Source organism: Lissotriton helveticus, chromosome 9 (genome assembly GCF_964261635.1).
Source record: "Lissotriton helveticus chromosome 9, aLisHel1.1, whole genome shotgun sequence".
Lineage (NCBI taxonomy): Eukaryota > Metazoa > Chordata > Amphibia > Caudata > Salamandridae > Lissotriton > Lissotriton helveticus.
The window spans coordinates 551,658,242-551,674,420 of record NC_136070.1 but is presented as its reverse complement, the minus strand read 5'-3'; positions in this window follow the sequence as shown (position 1 = coordinate 551,674,420).

The following is a 16,179-nucleotide window of genomic DNA, read 5'->3' as shown; positions in this document are numbered from 1 at the left end:
CTATGATGACCCTCAACCACCACCATTTTGTACTGATTTTAGTAAGTTATGTTATCCTAGCCTTAATGTAGGATGGTTTTGCCTATGCCTACTTTTCTTCTGTTCTATAATCTTGCTGTCTTTCAGTAGAATAGTCTTTCCAAGAATGGAAGGTGTGGGATGTTGAGGTGCAGTGTTGTTGGTGATGGTGCACACATGTGCTCCATGTTGGATACTGTGGGATTAAGTGTATAACGTTATCTGAGTTAGGTGAAATATGACTTTGGCCTATTGGCTTTGACGTTGTCTAATGTCATTCTGTTTTCCCTGGGACGGGAGTTGTGGATTCTTCTTAGCCAAGTGCTCATGTTTCCCTTCTAGCAGGTAATTGTGTATTAGGAAGTTGTTCTCCTCCTAAGCAGGGAGTGTAAATTCTAATTCTTCCACCCCCAGCCTTGTTGTGATAGGTATTGTGTGTGTGTGTGTTGGATGTATGTAGTTCTTCCTAGGTGAGTATTCTGTAGCAAAGAGGAGCGATCAATTGCCTCACGTGCAGCGCCTGTCACTAGGAGGATTGATATAGTGTGTGAGTCCTCTCAGCAAGGGCTATGTTTTAGATAGTGTTATTATTGGGTAGGTATTGTAGAGTGTAGTAGTGAGTCATATTTTTGGGTCCCAAGGGTGGATATGTCTGCATGACCTGTTGACAAATATCGGGTCATTACATTCTGTCACTTCTCTTTACTGGGTTCAGCATTAGTTGTCATGCCTTTAAAATGCTTAAGCCAAGCTCAGGCATCATTTGGCTCCGTGAAGGAATCGTTCACATGTGGGGTATAACCTTTAGCTTGAACGGGAGAACAATAGGTGACCATAGTAGAGGCCCATATCTCTGAGTTTCCTTTTCATGCTCATGAAGAATGTTCTGCATTTTTGTATAGCCAGGGTGTAATTAGAAAAGATGATTGTCTTGAAATTGTCAATGAATAAAGATGTTCCTGAGTGGCCTACATGAAGGATTGTTTCATGATAAAGGATGTTTAGGATTTTTGTGACGGTGGGCCTAGGTCGGGCACAAGGTGGGGGTCTTCCTGTTGAGTTTACAAGAGGCCTTGTGGGATGACTTCGTTTCAAAGCAAAAATGTTATGTACAGTGTGGTGTTTGGTACTATTTGCAGGAGCAGGGCTGAGGCTCAGAGGGCTATGTGACCTGGAGAAGACCTGTATTCTGTAAAGGGTAGGACTGCCTATCCGGTGGCAACACCCCTAATGTCCCTCAGGTACTTGGTGAAGTTGTTTAGGAAAGTGACAGGATATGCCTAAGAAGATTATGATTTTTGTAAGGAATAAATGTCCCAGAAATGTCTATAGAGTTCTTTGTATCTTTAAATATATTTTGTTTGAGTACATAAGGATTGGAGCCTGAAGTAACATGAAAAAGCAGCCAACATGTGTTTCACCCCAAGTGGCTGGCACTCCTAGGGCTTTCTTAAGGTAAAAATGTCAAAGGGAAAGGTCTCTGTGGTCCATTTTATGATCTGGTCTAATTTGTCTGCCAATATACCATCCACTTTCAGTTGTGAGGAATCGAATAGGCTCGCCAAGCAGGCAACATCTGTTGCTGTGGAGTTAGACAAGCCTCAGGTGGTTTGCAGCATGTTTTTGAAAGTTTTAACCCTGTCCATTTGAAAGAATGGAGTACTCTTTAATCAAGACTAAAGCATATGTCTATTCGCTGTTTAGGAAATGCACTATGAGGTCAGCCCATCAGGCATCTGCAACAGGAAGCCAACACCCTCTCAGTGTTCAAACAGCTTTCACAAACAGGTGGAGTTTCAGGCACTCAGCATCAAATACTATGGGGGGTATCATTCACTCAAAGTAGGAAGGGAGGGAGAGAATAGCGTCTCTCACTTCAGTTATCTCTGGACCACAGAGGGTTAAGTGTATGTCCCCCACTAGACACTGGGCACACCACTTTAATGTTAGTTTTCAATGGCAGCCCAGCTTTATCCATTCAGTGCTGGCCTCTTGACATAGCCTCTCAGGAGGGGGTGACAACAGGCAGCAGTGGCTACAACATCAAATCCCTTTGATCACATTTATGGAGATTTTCCATTTGCAAGTGCTGGATATGCGTTTCTTTACTGTTTTTTATCCAGTATGTAGTGGCACTCAAGGCTCAGGGGAAGATTGGCACCAACACTTGCAGAACCAGGAGAGGTGCACTTCTCCCACCCTGAGTGGCGATCAGCCCATAGTTCTAATGGAAGGCCCAGTTATTTGCCTCAGAGGGCTGCAGCTAGGGCCCAAATCACTGTCTGGGTGTGGCATTCAGGCATTCATCCTTGGTAGACCACCTTCGTTCATCACTATTGCCAAGTTAATGGGGGGAAGCGGGCTGACAAGGCAAATGATCCCAAGGTCCTCAATCCAGTAGTTTGCCCCCTCCTTCTGGGTACTAAGGTGGGCGGAGTTTTAAAGTTCACCCTTGAAGTTAAGTTATGTCGGCATACTTAGTACTTCATGCAGGGAAAGCTTCCCCCAAAAACAAGTTTCTTCAAGAGAGAAGTTCATTTTTGCAACAGTACAACTTAAAGTGGTTTTTTCTTCAGTTAGTCTGCTATAATCCTCTTTTCAGGACCTGGATTTTTTAAATTAAATATTTTGCATTAACACACAGACATGCAGATGCTATTTATAGAGAGAAATTATGTTGAATCGCATTTAGATTGACTTCAGCTAATGCAGCAACATTACGGTCCTAGGATGCTGGTTTCCAGTTCAGGGAGTACCTGGCCTGGCAGTTCGGGTTGGACTATTCCCATGGGGAGCAGGGTCAAAACTAATTTGCATATGGGTGAGTCAAAATTGAGGTGAAATGGTGAGCAAAAGAATGATGGCTTGGGATACTACCCCTAGGGATCGCCAGTGGTTAGACAAATTGCAAGCATTGCTTCCATCACCTTTTGTGTGTTTCATATATCTAATGTAGACCTGAATTTTAAAATGGCTAATGTTGTTTGACGTCTTGCTTTGTGACACATTAACATTTAATTTCTGGGCTGCTGGAATTCAAATTAGTGAACACAATGTCCTTTTTGTCCTTCTTTTTTTCTTTTCTTTGTGATAATCATAGGATGTTTTCATGAATAGCTCATTCAAGAAAACACCTGAAAATGTTGGCTGAGGATTTTCGGATTTATCTGAATAAAAATCCAAACTTGCAGATGAATTTTAGACTGGTGATGAAGGATGATGAATATAGAAGAAGCATTAGAGAAAGAAGCAGAAAAAGACAGAGGGCACAAGAGGACAGAAGAGAGATTTAGTGTGATTGATGAAAGACATGTTATGCCTTCCCAAATGAAGACTCGGTCAGACAGTAGAGAATACACACTTACTTTATTAGTAGTTCTCTGCAGAGAGATCCCCGGTCAGAACTGCACCCTAAGATGGAGGCTGAGGGGACTGGCTCCCCAACATGTTACAGTAGGTAAAAAAGACTTCCCAGCAATCTCTAACCACGCCCACCATGGAAAGTTACTGGCCTCGGCTGAACATGAATAATGGAGCACAGAGAGATGAGCTAACACGTGCCAAATGGGAAAATGTTATCAGTGATACAAGACCACGGTGCTGGGGTTCGGCATCTCCTAAGGTGGGGACAGAAGCTACACATTCAGCTATCACATGACAGAATACCTTATTCATTATCAAGTCTAGGAAACAGCCTTGGACAGCAGGAGAAATAATAACAATACACAGTGTTCTGCTGAGGCAAGCAATATGAGCCCTGAGGCCCAATCCAGGCACAGTCTAATATGGATTGCAAAATGTAAAATGAATGCATACTTGCTAACTGAGGCCTGCACATTATAGGGTTAGCTCAGTGGGTTGCACATTATGAATATGTATGATAGCTAAGTTATCTGCACCCTGCTAACCTAACACTCTGTGTATATGTAGATGCGACCAATGGGAGGGAAGGGATTAGTTCAAAACCCAACATTGACTCAGAGGCTGGAGTGTGCCCATTAAGAGAATGCACAAAGATACATATGTTCATGTAACCTGGAGTAACTCTGAACTTTTTTCGTTCACAAATCAGTTTCTGAAGTTGAGAAAGAAGCCTGACAAATGTTTCTCTGAGGTGGACAGTATTGTGAACATCTTGAAAGTGATTTGGGTAGAAATGAATATGTTTTTTTGAAACTGTGGTCCACAAGGATTTGTGGGCAAAATACAAAGAGGTTGTGGCTTGGCCAGACGAAAAGCTACAGAGAGACTCCTAGACACTTGCACCTTCTTCTACTGTCATGGACAAGTGTAATCAGGTAATTTCTCATTTCAAAATGAAGGTCCAGCAGAAAGAGTTGGATTGGCTCAAAATAGCCAGAAAAACTCAAGATTCCAAAGAATAAGTACATGCTATAATGAGAGGTTGCTGCAAGTTTTCAGATAGCATAGAGGCATTGAAAATCCACAAAGGGAAAGTCTTAGTTGATTCTTGTCTAAGTTTGTACTCGCTTGCGTCCAGAAGTTAGTTCCAATATACAGCAGTGTGTGATTTGTTGGCAGTTGTATTCTTTGGATGAGATCCTTAGATATGTAAAATAGGTCAGTGATAATTTGTAAGCAAGACAGAAGAAGATTAAGGAGAAATTAATGTCTCCACAAACTAAGTTGGTGCAAAAAGATGTCAGAGCGGTCCATATGTGGCGGATTCAGGGTTTAATTCTGTTCCCAGTATCGGTGCAGGAATGCAGGGAGTTGGTTTTTATGGAGGTAGGCAGCTGACACAATATGGGATTTTGTTTCAGTTTTATTCGATACTAGAGCTATCCACTCTACTGTGAGAACAGTAGATGTCCCTAACCTACCCCTCCTGTGCAAAGAAGTCCAGGTTGTAGACATTTTCAACAGACAGAGTACAAACCCAGTTTCAACTATGGTCCGTAAAAAAATAGGTTCCCTTGAAAATGACCATCAATTTGGTAATATTTGTGACAGAACTGGGGTCTATGGTTGTCAGAATATTCACCCTGTACACGTAGAAATCCCCACTTGAGTCAGGGTAAGCAAGAAATACACTAAAAGATAACCTGTGCTCACCCTCTGGTAGCCTAGCACTGAGCAGTCAGACTTGTCAAAAGAGGCAATGTGTAAAGTATTTGTGCAACACACACACAGTAAAACAATGAAAACACAACAGAAATGATTCACACAGGTTTAGTAAAACAGATCATAATGTTATGAGTAAAACAAGACCACAACGGCAAAGAATTCAAAAGGTAGAGCCTCAGTTATGAATTTTTAAAGATGAAATCAAAGTATAGTGCTTATAAGCAAAAAGCACTTCAGGGTTACTTGAGGTTGCCAGTGACAGTCGGTGCAGGTAAGAGCAGTGGGGCAGGGTGGGAGGGGGGTGGTCGATAGATGATGATGAGGGAATTTAATAAAAGAAAAGAAAACCAATTATTTTGTATTCGCCGCATCGCCGTTTCGGCGATGCGGCGAGTGCAAAGTAAACAGTTAAAAAAAATATATATATATTTTCCCACATCGTCATTTGGTGACCCGCCACCCACCCCCTCAGTGGAAGTTGCGCTGGACTGTGGTAGATCCAGTGTTCAGACCGACCGAGATGGAGGGCAGGCTGGCTACACATGCAGGTCTGGATGAAAAAGTGCCTTGGATGGAGAAAGCGTTAACATCAAAGACTTGATGCATCGGTTCCAATCTGCAAAGATGATGAAGGTTTTGTCGATAAACCCCTTTACGATGCAGACACTGCAACATTGTTGAGCCACGCTGATCATCATCCTTTTAGCTGTGTAGTCTGTTGAATCTATGTCGTTGATCAGCTCTTGCATCAAAGAGTAAATCGTCAGTTCAGATCAGCACAGTCATCACTGCATTGATTTTGATAGTTCTGTAAAACAGAAGCTCACTTTTAATGGCCCAGGACTGGATTGGCACCACTTGGCAGGGCTGAACTTACAGATGGCATAGTCTAGGTGCTGCTGTAGGAAGTTTTTGATGGCCCTGAGACTTTAGAGCAGTGTGCAAGCCAGTAAACCCTTGCTATGCTTGTGATGCATTCTGTGCACACATCAGTTCTTCCCTGCTCTGCTCAGCAGTGGGTGATGCCATGGAATGTTGGTAGGTGACTGGATGTTGCTTAACAGTTAGAGAGAGTGAGCAACGATCAGAAAGTGAACCTACATGTAAAATAAACTGATGGAAGCAAAGAGAAAATGGATTGAAGACATAAAAAAGAGATAAAGAAACATATGTACCCCACCAGTCCAGATAACATAACTGTAAGTCTAATATAGTGACCGATGAACTGATGATCAGTAGACTGGAGCACACTGATAAACTGTCACTCATTGAGCCACGTCTGGTAGGAATGCAGATTTAATTGGATTTATATTAGACCTAAAATGGATAACGAAGATTACAAGCCTAAAGAGGTGGCCTGCTAAACATCGTATGTACACAGTTGGACAATTAACAGAGCTGTACAATCACCCTACCGGTACAAATATTTTAGTGGAGCTGGTTTTCAGTCAGCATTCCGGGTGGTGAGTGGATTGGAAGTTTTAATAATTGATTTACTGTGAGCCCTGGAGCTCTTAATTTGATGTGCCATTATCTATAAGAGGGACCATTGCCATTTTCATTAAAGCATTGCCATGTGAAGTTAAGTGAGGACACGTGCTCAAAGGGAAGTGGCCTACTGAACTCGCTTAACCATTATCAAAAAAAAGGCCAGGCATATTATGAAGGCACCAATTTATTACTGCAGCATTTATTGTGTCTATGGAGTGTTGTATGAATTAATTAAATAACTTACAGCCTCAACCGCAAGCTTGATCCTAGCTGCAGTGGCGGTGCAAGAGTACAGAATATTTACCGTTCCCAAGCAGGAGCTCCTAACACATTATAGTGTAATTATCCCTGGTACTGCAAGTGTGTGCAGTAGAGGGTGGGTGTTTTAATTCCCTGGTCCTGCAAGAGAGTGTGAGTGTTTTGTTTCCCTGGTCATACAACAGTATGCAGTAATATTTTCTAAGGGAAGGAGATGTGTTATAATCTGCTATGCTTTTGATGCATTCTGTACACACCTCCATTGTTCCCTGCTTTGCCCAGCAGTGTGTGATTGCAAAATGGATGGAAAGCTGAACCATTCAAACATTCACCCCAGTCACAGATCTAGGTTAAATCCATCATTTCTTTGCATGCCATGCCCTTCCAGTTTCGACCCAGCTATATGCAAATCAGTCTTGACCCTGATCCCCATGGGTACCATCCAGCCCGAACTGCCAGGCAAGCGCCTCCCTAAACCAGAAACAAGCATCCTGGAACCAGTTTCGGCTAGCTTGAATCCAGTGGCAAAATGAGCAAGGGACCTGTTGTATGGCGTTTTAGGATCCGAGTGAATTTTCCCGATTCATGCCCTAATATAGGCATGGAAATCATTCCCTTATTTATACATAGCCCATGCAGACCAAATACAGGAAAGGCTACTTCCACCCATACCAAAACGTCACAACGATTTCTTTGATATTTGGCTTAAGCAGTCAGGGACCTTCCTTGCTTGAATATTGATTTGTCCAAGAAGTCATGTACTTTACAAAGAACTACTATTCCCTTGGGGTTCTTTCTTGACGTTCTTATGGCCGATTTTACGTCAAACTAGGCACCTTCAAGGTATAAATATGCCTTCACTTGCACTAGCAAGACACGGTGGTTCAGAGCAGTTCGACTATCTACTTGCCCGATGCAGTTCGCTACTGAAAGTGCCAAAGGAAGCCGACCCTCCTGCTGACGCACTGATCGAGAGGCTGCATTTCTCTCGGCGAGAATCCAGCTCCAGTGTTTCCAAGCTCCCTTTGCGGGGTGTTGGGAAATCGAGTCCCGAGACTGAGATACCAGACCTCCTTCATTCTAAACTAAGGTATGGAGCTGATTAGAACCTAGAGAATTCTTGGATAGATTCTTAGCAAAGAAAAACTAAACCTATGCTACACCACACTTACTTCTTCCCGTGTCCTAGACTTAGGTTAGGTAGATTGGGGTAGGTGTATTTTAGAAGCACCAGTTGAGTACTTTTAGCAATTGTTATTTATGTATCTATTTATATATAGTTTAGAAGCCATACAATGCTCTTACAGTATTATTTTATAATATTGTTCCCGCTGTACACATTATACTTTGCAGTCTGTATTACGATTGTAGCAGTTCACTTTACTTGCATGAGAAAGAAGACTGTTCATTAAAACCTTTTATTGAAAACGCCCAACTCTCTATTTCTCTGCATCTCTGTAGAAACGAAGTATGCACGAGTGACTGAGTGAAATACTTATGTATTGTTTCCGGAACTCTAGAGATCTATTTCTTATTCTTGGGAAACAAAGTTGTCATGTTTATGCGGTTGTCAGAAACTAATCCCTTCTTGTGAATTCGAGAAAATTTCTAGTGACCTCTGCGCTAGCTGGCATTCACTATTAAGTTTAATATATTCAATAGAGACCTAGTCGACCTCAGTCCTATGTCTAAACTATAGGATATATTATTCCAATGCGCAGAGCCTATTGGGAATATAGGAACTACTCTACATGGCACCCAATGCTTGGTAAGGCACTAATTTAACGCTAGAAACTAAAGAAACTCAGTCGTGCTTTTCTCAGTGACCCCTTTTTCCCGTAAAATACTCCAATAGATGTCTGGAGTGGTTAAAAGGATAAAATATCCGCCATAACGGAGTAGGATGAAATTCCTATGTATTAATTTTTTGGTTTTTTCAATGTTGGAGGATACAGTGTTCCAAAATATTGTGCACCTTATCTTTGTTTCCTTGAAACTTGCTCTGCTAACTTTCATTAAACAATGTCGGTTAACGGCAACAATAACGCAACCGGTGGAACTGCAGCAGCTGCAGCCCAACCAGGCTTAGACGTTACAGGTTTCCAACAAGACGACCCGGATGCTATAATCATGCAAGAAAATTGAAGGAAAGCCATCACTATAAAACTTATAACAAATGGCCTATCATCAAGAGGTGGTAGGGTAATTTTTGTGATTGAGGCACACGAATATCGGCAGACAGAGGTATTCTAGTCATGGATTATCTTCCCTGAAGCAAATTCAGAAACACATGTGTTTCACTTCAACAAAGTAGAGGAACATCCAGCGGAATGCGTTCCTTTCGAGGATATTTAAATGCCACTAACATACCAAGTGCATGCGCTCTAGTTTAGCACCTTTCCTGCTCATGAGGAGCTCAGCTCATTATAAGGCACGACGGTAGCGCTGTCCTCATGACAAGCTGAGCTCGTCGTGACACGCGCGGCGCTCACACGCGGGGATAATTCCCCTGCTGTGCTGAGCGTTCCATGGAAATGGGCGTGGTCATGACGAGCTCAGCCTGTCATGAGCACAGCGCCACCGTGTAGCGTGACGAGCCGAGCTCGTCACAAGCACCGTGGCATTGAGCACGCCCCCTCCCCCAGCACCGCGGGGGAATTAGCTCCGTGGCAAAGGGGCTAAAGGCGCCCTACAACATCAAAATCACATTACCAGGCTCGGTCCACTAGGTAGACCAGGAGCAACATGGCCGGTATTAGCCATCTAAACACCACATCCTGACATTGAAGACATGACAGGTGCGGAACTATTCGTTCAACTAAAACAACTAATCAAAATACATAGACAATTGGTTCAATATGTCATGCGGACTGTAACAGTCCAACCTCCCATAAGGATTCCACCACACTCCCCTTACCAGGGGAACACAAATAAAATCACACCACAGACTATACAATCAGTCATTGGTAAACTACCAGCAAAAAGGGAACAAATTCCATTCTGGATAGCTAAAAAAATTACTCCAATCGAGGCAGTATTTCCCTGTTCTATCCCTCATCAGAAACACATGATTTTAACAATCTCTTTTCTTTACCAATGGGGATCGCACCCCACCTGGAGGACTGCGACACTTGGGGTACAGTCTTTGCTGCAATCTACACAAAAACACATGATGTTCCGTCTATGGCGGTAATACCAGACGTCCTGAAACAGATTCAAAATGAATACGGGGCAGAGCCTGCTTTAAACCTAGGTGTGAAATTACTGAAAGATTTCAAACAGGTCTGGACCATAATATTAGCTAACATTAAAGGTGAAGCAGCATCTGTGGCGATCCGTCAAAAACTAAGAATTTGATGTAACTGAGCAACCATATGAACTTGCCAAAATAATTGAAAAATCCTATGAAGAACTAGTAAGAGACAGTTTGTGTGGTAAACCAGTAAAACCCCAGCTGACTAAAAGTCCTGAAAAGGTCTTTATTAAAAACACTCTCACTGTTCCTAAAAAGAAGTGAACACTAAACAAACTTCTAAAGAGAAGCCTTCTCAATCCTGAGGTAGGTCTCCTCAAAAGGAGCCCTCTGAAAGGAGGTATAAACTCAGGAACAGGGATAATTTGAGAAAACCTGATAGATATCAAGATACTGATACACGTTCCTCTCCTACCTTTCAGACTTCATCACAGAAATCCGAAAGAAGAGGACGATCGGAACAAAAGGAAAAACGCGTGAAGTCCAAAGACGATCAGCACGTTCCAAAAAATAAGAAAACCCAATTCACCAAAAAGAAGGTAGAAGGTCTAAAAATCAGGCATGCCGAGGATCTTGAGGACACAACTCAAGGACAGGGAGTGGGCTCAGACAATGTTGGACAGCGCAGCAGAAGTAACCATAGCTCGCAAGATCTTGAAGAACATCTGGAGACAGTGTACTTGAATGAGTACATCCAAGTTGAAACTGCTGATACCAGGGTTAGTGTCCCGCACAAGTTATATGAAGTAACACTCCTGATGGAGGGGGATATACCTAGAAAAATAAGAGCAATCTTTTGGGAGAAGCTCTCTAAGGGTTATGACATTCTTCTAGCTGAACAAGACTGGCCACCTGAATTTGTCAAGGAGTGCCCACATGGCGAAGAAGTCATTATGCCAGCTTTCTCCAACCATATTCCAATTCATAAAAAATACACCTATGCAGGAAATCATGTGGGATAGGATGAGGATTCTCCTCAACATAAAATCCTGTTAAAAACTCAACCAACTGCACAAAGGCAGTATCCTGTTAAGCAAGAAGCTAAAAAGCAAGTCAGGGAGATCATAGATCAACTTGAATACCAAGGGGTGATTGAAACATGCACCTCGTCAATGAACAATCCTTTGTTTCCTGACTCCAAACCAGACAATACATATCGTCTAGTTTTGGATTACAGACATTTAAACTCATGTTGCAAAACAATTGCAGTACAAAATGCACACAGTGCAGCACTCATGAATAATATAGTGCGTAAAAAATATAAAACTACATTAGATATTTCAAATGTTTTTTTCTGTCAAAACATTGCACCGGAAAGCAGGTACTTGACCGCTTTCTCAAGTATGGGGACACACAGCGTCACTTCTGTCGTCTCCCCCATGGATTCAAAAACAGCCCAGGGTTAATTTCAGCCAGAGTAACAGAGTTACTACATACCTATGATGATGAAGCATTATCATATGTCGATGACATCTATCTAACAGACGATGACTTGGATAGGCACTTGAACAGGGTGAACACCATAATACTTGGCTTCGTTCTGAAGGGTATAAATTCAATTTCAAGAAATCAAGAATTGTCCACCTCAATGTCCTTTTCCTAGGACATGAATTATCAAGTGAAGGCAAAAGCCTGGCTGCAAACTTTCTAGAGAAATGTGTGCTGCTCCTACCTCCAAAGACGCTGAAAAACCTACAGTCAATTCTAGGTTTCCTAAATTTCAGAAGAACTTACATTCTAAATTACGCCGAAAGGGTTAAACCTCTCTACAAATTAAGCAAACCAGATTTCAAACAAATTAATTGGACTCAAAAACACACAGAAATCAGTGCAAACAGACATGTTAGCAACCACACATTTACAGGAAGATGTGGATTCACGTACTTAACCTTTAATGAAGGGGAAAAAGTACCAATTGCTTATAAATCACACTTGTACACACAAGCTGAAATGAAATTCACTTCTACAGAAAAAATTCTGACAGCGGTTCAAACTGCAGTAAGAGAGAGCCCTCGCACAGGGAAAACGCATAATGGTCATTACTCCTGTACCTGCCTTAGAGGCAGTGACAAAAGTGAGCATTCCGAATACAAAGGCTTTACGTCCAAGGTGGCTGCAACAGACGTTGAATACGTTTTTGACCCGTACTTGAAAACACAAGAATTTCTACAATACGAACAAGAATGTCCTCTGCCCACTGAGATTCTGGCTCTAGAACAGTATGAATGTATAATTTATACAGATGGATCAGCACAGCCCGCAATTGGGGGTAAACAAGCTTATAGTGCTGCATGCGCGATCGTTAAAGGTCGCTGGCGTGATGGTAAATTCCGACCTTTGGTCAAAAAACGCAATCTCTCTGAGATTGTACATCTCAGCGAGCTGAACTACAGGCTTTCAAGAAGGCGCTCGAAAATACAGATCGTGAATTCCCCACACTTTAAAGAAACATTACAGTTCCAGGGATTAACACTCAAGACTCTAAAAACTACTCACAAGGCTGGACATTCCCTTGACTGCATTGGCTCTAACGTGGATAAAATGATGGTTAAGGATCCCATACCTCAGACTTGGACCGATCACTACTTCATTGAATTCCATATTGAATTCACAGGAAGCCAATCGAAGTCCAAAGAGGCAACTAATAAGGGAAACGCTCTACCCAATTGGGGAAAAATTATGAATCCCCCTGATCTCATGAGTTGGGCCAAGAAAAGCAAACCTACTCTTTCGGGAAATACTATCTCAGACTATCAAAAATTTTAAAACTGGATGACGGATATTGGTAACAACATCAGAAACCCAGTACGAACAAGAGACCCCATAAGAAAAAGAAAAACTTCTGCTCCCTGGTTTTCAGACACTCTAAAAGAGCAATTGGTGAGAATTAAACTCTTAGAACGCAAATGGCGACGGAACTATGACAATCACGCTAAAGTAATATATAAGACAGCGAGGAGATCATATCACTCATCCATTAAGGACGCAAAAATTAACCACTTTACCTCCCGTATTGAAGCAGCAAATAATAATCAAAAAGAAATATTTAAAATCGTCAACAGTTTCACCAAACCGACTATTGCAACCCAAGAAATTTCTCCGTCCCAGACTTTATGTAACGATATAGCTTCATACTTCACCCAAAAAATAGAAACCCTCACTAATGACTTCCCCCAATTCTTAACAATAGAACCTGAGAGTGAAACTGTTCTCAAGCCTCATCAATCCAGATGGGAACATTTTAGTCACATTAGTCTTGACGACACTTTACAGGGAATTTCTACCCTTAAATCAGGATCCCCTTCTGATCCCTGTCCCCCTTCATTTCTTTAATCCATATCACAGGAGGCCAACCCCTATATCAATGCCATCATTAATTCTTCCTTCCAATCTGGGGAGATTCCTCCTCAATGGAAGGTAGCAATAGTGAAACCACTACAGAAAGTCAAGTCAAGTCAAGTCAAGTCAGAATTTATATAGCGCACTACATACCCATAGGGTCTCAAGGCGCTTGAGGAAGGGGGGGAGGTTTACTTATCGAATATCCATGTTTTAAGTTGTTTTCTGAAGGCTAGGTGGTTTTGAGTAAGGCGGAGGTGGATGGGAAGGGAATTCCAGGTCTTGGCCGCTAAGTAGGAGAAGGATCTTCCTCCCATGGTGGCTTTGTGGATGCGCGGAACAGCGGCGAGGGCTTGGTTGGACGAGCGCAGCTGGCGGGTGGGGGTGTAAAAGGAAAGGCGCTTGTTGAGACAATCAGGTCCAAGTTCGTATAGGGCTTTGTGTGCGTGGGTGAGGAGACGGAATGTTATTCTCTTGTTGACGGGGAGCCAGTGAAGGTCTTTCAGGTGAGCGGAAATGTGGTCTGTGCGGGGGATGTCTAGTATGAGTCTAGCTGAGGCATTTTGGATGCGTTGGAGTTTTTTCTGTAGTTTCGCGGTGGAACCGGCGTAAAGGGTGTTTCCGTAGTCCAGACGGCTTGTAACCAGTGCGTGGGTGACCGTTTTTCTTGTTTCGGTGGGGATCCAGTGAAAAGTTTTTTTGAGCATGCGTAGGATGTTGAAGCATGAAGATGAGACGGCGTTGACTTGTCTGGTCATCGAGAGTGAGGAGTCCAGGATGATGCCCAGGTTCCGTGCGTGGTCCGTTGGTATGGGGGCTTTTCCTAGGGCCGTTGGCCACCAAGAGTCGTCCCAGGCGGAAGGGGATGAGCCTAAGATGAGGACTTCCGTTTTGTCCGAGTTCAGTTTCAGACGGCTGTGCTTCATCCACTCGGCTACTTCTTTCATCCCTTCGTGTAGGTTGGTTTTGGCGGTGGTTGGGTCTTTGGTGAGTGAGAGGATCAGCTGAGTGTCATCAGCATAGGAGATGATGTTGAGGTTGTGTTGACGTGCGATGGTTGCGAGGGGGCTCATGTAGACATTGAAGAGGGTGGGGCTGAGTGATGATCCTTGCGGGACGCCGCAGATGACTTCGGTGGCCTCTGACTTAAAAGGGGGGAGGCGGACTCTTTGAGTTCTTCCAGCGAGGAACGAAATGATCCAGTCCAATGCTTTTCCTTGAATTCCGATGTCTCTGAGGCGATGTATCAGGGTGCTATGGCAGACTGTGTCGAAGGCTGCGGAGAGGTCAAGGAGGACAAGGGCGACTGTGTCTCCGTTGTCCAGTAGTGTTCGAATGTCGTCTGTTGCTGCGATGAGGGCGGTCTCGGTGCTGTGTTTGGCTCGGAAGCCAGACTGTGAGGAGTCGAGTGATTTGTTGGTTTCGAGGAAGGTGGCGAGCTGATTGTTAATGGCTTTCTCAATGACTTTGGCAGGGAATGGGAGGAGCGAGATGGGGCGGTAGTTTTTGAGTTCGGTGGGGTCAGCTGTGGGTTTCTTCAGAAGGGCGTTGAGTTCCGCGTGTTTCCAGCTTTCTGGGAATGTGGTGGAGTTAAGGGAGTAGTTGATGACATCTCGGAGATGGGGTGCGATAATGGAGTCTGCTTTGTTGAAGATGTGATGGGGGCATGGGTCTGTGGGGGATCCTGAGTGGATGGAGTTCATCAGGCGAATGGTCTCTTCTGTGGTGATTGGGTTCCATTCGAAAAGGATATTCGGAGGAGGTAGCGGTTCGGAGGTGAGTGGGGTAGACTGGTTTACAGGTTGGTTGTCAAAGCTGTTATGGATGTCGGCGAAGGTCTCACAAGACCCCACTATACTCTTCAACCTACGTCCCATCTCCCTTCTTCCTGCCATCTGTAAAATTGCAGAATCCTTTGCAAATAAACAACTAATGACATTTCTTGAAGAAAATAACATATTACATCCTTGTCAAGCAGGTTTCAGGACCTATCACTCCACTGAATCTACACTCCTATCCTCCACTGAAACAATTCGTGCTGCCTTGGATCAGGGCAAACATGCTGTCCTGATCCTATTAGATCTCTCGGCAGCTTTCGACACGGTATCCCATGCTATCCTTTTACATCGCCTTAATAATGCAGGCATAGCAGGAACCGTGTTCGAATGGTTTAAAAACTATCTAGCATTTAGGCACCAAATCGTAAGGCTAGGCGATTTTTCTTCAGAAGAAAAAAACATTAAAACAGGGGTTCCGCAGGGCTCTAGCCTAAGCCCTACCTTATTCAACCTGTACATGGTTCCCCTACTTAATCTAATCTCCTCCTTTAACATCAGTACTGTCGCCTACGCTGACGACACTCAGCTTGTTCTGACTCTTGACAAAAATCAATCTAACGCAGAACAAACTCTAAAAGAATGTCTGTCAGCAACCTTCAAATGGATGTCACACAACCATTTGAAGTGTAATTCGTCCAAAACTGAAACTATTCCCTTCGGACCCAATAATACCTTCTCGCCACAAGACTGGTGGCCTGAACAAGACTGGTGCTGCTCGAAACCTAGGCATAAAGTTTGACAACACTCTGACTTTTAATCAACAAGACAAGGAAGTAGCAGGGGTATGCTTCGGCATCATCAGGAGTCTGAGAAATTTTTTCGATCTTCTCCCCCTGAGCGCCAGACGTACAGTAGCTGTTGCCCTTATTACATCTAGGCTGGACTATTGTAACA